The sequence below is a fragment of the Sus scrofa genome, chromosome 4 (genome assembly GCF_000003025.6).
Source record: "Sus scrofa isolate TJ Tabasco breed Duroc chromosome 4, Sscrofa11.1, whole genome shotgun sequence".
Taxonomy (NCBI): Eukaryota; Metazoa; Chordata; class Mammalia; order Artiodactyla; family Suidae; genus Sus; species Sus scrofa.
The window spans coordinates 96,371,938-96,376,032 of NC_010446.5; the positions used below are offsets into that span (position 1 = coordinate 96,371,938).

The following is a 4,095-nucleotide window of genomic DNA, read 5'->3' on the forward strand; positions in this document are numbered from 1 at the left end:
TCCTCTGGATGGTAAGTTCTTGCCAAGAAGGGATAGGCAACGGAAGCAGTTGTGGTCTTGGGAGCAGCTGGTCCTTTGGGGTGTTGGGAAAGTGTGCCCAGAGAGGAAAGGGGATTTGCTGGCTTGTGCATTGTCCTCACGTCCTCCTGTGGCCCCCGACTGACTCCAGGGTCCTCGCAGTGATTTCTCCCTCAGTCTCTTGATTCCCTTCTCAAGCCCTGATTTGTCTGGCTGTGTTGCTCTGTCTTTCTCCCAGCCCCAGCAAGAGAGCAGAGACACGGCAAATCAGGGGGAAAGAATTTTATTGAGAAGCATGGGGGAAGGGACATGAAAGAGCCTGGGATACTTTTAACTGGCTGGGGCTCAGAGACAAGCAGGCAGGGTGAGCTTTGCTAGGGATCGTGGGGATGATTGGGGAGGAAATACAGAGACCTCATCGCCTTCACCAAGGAGTGTGGAATTGTGCTCTGAAGAAGTCTGGAGGAACTTCACTTGGTTTAAGCAGTTTTTTTCGTGTTCTTTTTTCGGCCACATTTGCTCCTTTGTAAAGTTTATGAAGTTGTTGCTTCCCAGGGAGGCAGATTGCTCAGCCAGAATTATTTGTGTCCTTGTAGTGACCTTGTATAATCAGCAGGAGGCAGTGTGGTAGAAGAGACAGCTGGTGGAGAGTCTGGCCTCGTCTTGACCACAGCCTTGACGGAGAAGGACAAGAATGGGTGGTGCTTCTAGGGAAGAGTTTGAGAACATGGTATCATGCCGTCTCCTGGGAGATGAGCTGGGAGGAGTTACTGATTTGGAAAGGAAAACCCAATATACTCTGATGATGGCATCTTTCTCCTTGAATCTGAAGAGAGGCAGCATCTTCTAAGCTGTTTGTGTTCCTTGCTGTTGCTGGAAGTGAGGGGATGGCGTGGGGCAAGGGGATGCAGTGTTTTCATAATCAGGCGGTGGAGGGTGGCTTCCGAGATGTCACTTCTGCTTCGGCAGGTATTCCTGCTGGTGGGGGGGACACTTAACTGGGGGACACTTCTGCTGGCTGGGAGGAGGTGGGGTACACGGATTGGGAGGGCAGGGCCCAGGGACCTGGGGAGGACAAGGCACAGGGACCTGGGGAGGGGGCTGCGGGGGGACTTTGCATTGTTGCTGCTGCTGCTGCTGGGACATTTTCCTTAGACGGAAGAGAAACTGCAAGAAAGAAATGAAACAACATCAGTGGAGGGGGTTATTTGCAAATTAACGCAAGAGAGAAGCACTATCTCTTATTCTTTCTTTAAGATCAACGTTATGACCATCCTATTTCATTCCCTCCCAAGACCACCCACCCCACAGGAACCCCCACAGACCACTGTGGCCAAAAGAGAGAATTTTTCTTGGGGGCTGCCCCACAGGTGCCCAGTGCCTGCTCTGGTCCACCTGAGTGTTGGTGCCTAGACTGTACTCTGTCCTTTAAATGGAACGTGTTCACGTGGCAAGGAGACAGGGGAAAGAATGGGTTTGGAAAATGTACCTGAAAATAACAGGTATGATGTCTTTGGAACAGTCGGCTTGAAGAAAAGAAGATTGGGGAGGACAAGAGAGCACCTGCTAAATGTTGTAAGCCCTGTTCAAGATGAAAGACTACTTTGGAGAGATTAGATAATATTGTTTCCATATACCATGTAATGTTTTCTTTCTCTGGGACTGCACCCCCATATTTTGCTGAGGCATTTCTCCCCGTTAACGTTGGCCTTTGCCCTTTCGGGCAACATCTTTAGCTCTTTTGTATCATTCTTGACTACTTAAAATTTTTTTTTTCTTTTTAAGCCACCCCCCCACCGCCTCCCCACCAAGTGGCGTGTGGAAGTTCCCTCGCCAGGGATTGAATTCGAGCCACAGCTTCCACCTATGCCACAGCTGCGGCAATGCTGGGTCCTTAACCCAATGCACCATAGTGGGAACTCCTTGACCATGGCTTCTTGATGGATAATTACTGTCCCTTCACACTGGCTGTCTTAAGAGTCAGAATCCATAGCAGGGTCTGAGTCACTAGGAACCCCCCCAGATTGACCTCAGATCCTCACTGGGTGACTCATCATACTTTGGCTTGGGGTTGAAACCTTGACCCTGAAGCAAAGAAAGATTCAAGGTGGAGGATAAGAAAGAACAAAGACTGGGGCCATGAAAGCTAACTTCTGGCCTCAGCTTTACCAATGTCCTTTAGGCTGAGCTGGAGCTTTTTGCTCTATATTAAAAGAAATCTCAAATTGTTAATCTCAAATTGTTTTATATTTTAGAACAGCACTTGGCAAACTTCCTGAAAGGGCCAGATAGTAAATATTTTAGGCTCTTCAGGCCAGTCTGAGTCACAACTTTTCAACTCTGCCATTGCCGTGTAAGAGTAGGCATAGGCCATCTGTACACGGAGGGGACAGCTGTTTTCCAATAAAACCTTTACACAGACAGGTAGGCTGTAGTTTACTAACAACTGATTCAGACCCTGATTTTCTTTCTTTTTCTTTTTCTTTTCTTTTCTTTTTTTTTTTGCTTTTTAGGGCTATACCCGCAGCATATGAAAGTTCCCAGGCTAGGGGTTGAATCAGATCTGTAGCCACCAGCCTACGCTACAGCCATAGCAATGTGGGATCCGAGCCACGTCTGTGACCTACAGCGCAGCTCATGGCACACCTGATCCTTAACGCACTGAGCGAGGCCAGGGGTCGAACCTTCATCCTCATGAATAGTAGTCAGATTCGTTTCCGCTAAGCCACAATGGGAACTCCCTAGACCCTGATTTTCTGCATCACACGCTTCTCTTGGCTCCCAGCCTGGTGTTTAATTTCTGGTCCATTTTGCTTATCTGTTCCTATTGCTGTTTCATTTATTTATTTATTTATTTATTTATTTATTTATTTATTTATTCATTTAGTTAGTTAGTTAGTTAGTTAGTTATTGTCTTTTTGCCTTTTCTAGGGCCGCACCCATGGCATATGGAGATTTCCAGGCTAGGAGTCTAATTGGAGTTGTAGCCACCGGCCTACGCCAGAGCCACAGCAACTTGGGATCCGAGCCGTGTCTGCAACCTACACCACAGCTCACAGCAACCCTGGGTCCTTAACCCATTGCGCAAGGCCAGGGATTGAACCCACAACCTCATGGTTTCTAGTCAGATTCGTTAACCACAGAGCCATGACAGGAACTCCCCTATTGCTGTTTCCGATCATCTGTATCCCACCACAATCCGTAACTCTACACCGTCTTCTCATTCCCTCCCATGGGAACCTACTGATGGCCTCCCCACTCACCTGTCTCTCCGGGCTATTCTAGGCCTCCGGGATTCAAGTGGCGTGAGGAAGAACGGAGCAGGGTCCTTTTATCCTGGGCTCAGGCTGGTGGGAGGAAACCAAAGGGGTTTTCCCGTCATTTCCTGGTGTCCTGATGTCTCATGCAGTTCTTGAAGAAACTCGTCAACCCCTTTCTTTGCACTCAAAACTCTCGTTTGGCAGCTTTGGGGTGAATAACCACATTTCTATTTCCTCTGGGAGGATTTAGAATGTCTGTGTGTGATGGGTGGGGCAGAGGGATGTAGGGATAGATGCATTTTCCTCACCTGATCCTTCAGTGGAGTTTCGGTGAAACTGAGGAGACAAGAGGGAAGGCGTCTCTGGGCTGGGATGCCCTAAGATAGGGTTTTTTTCTAAGGATGCCAGGGCTGGATCTTGATGCACGTCATTGTCCATCCTGGCATCTCCTGCCCACATTTTATATGAAGTAGATGAAGTTACCATCCATGCCACAGAGATCACGGATCAAATTAAGTTAAGATCAGGGAGTTCCCGTCATGGCTTAACAGAAATGAACCCGACTCGTATCCAAGAGGATGTGGGTTCGATCCCTGGCCTCACTCAGTGGGCTAAGGATCTGGTGTTGCTGTGGCTGTGGCATAGGCAAGCAGCTGTAGCTCTGTTTTGATCCCTTAGCTTGGGAACTTCCATATGCCGTGGGTAGAGCACTAAAAATCAAGCAAGCAAGCAAGCAAACAAACAAAACACCTTAAGATCGTTTTCCTAAAGACCATTGAGAACCTACCAGGGGCCAGATCTGTGAGTGAGGAAGGAG

General features: G+C 48.3%; 1 long non-coding RNA gene across 1 annotated transcript; it reads right to left on the bottom strand.

The window, feature by feature from the left end:
• On the bottom strand, window positions 286-3,371 carry LOC110260466. The gene is made up of 2 exons (XR_002343775.1): window positions 3,282-3,371; window positions 286-1,185 (listed from the first exon to the last, which is right to left on the bottom strand). It is a non-coding gene; the product is annotated as an uncharacterized LOC110260466 (long non-coding RNA).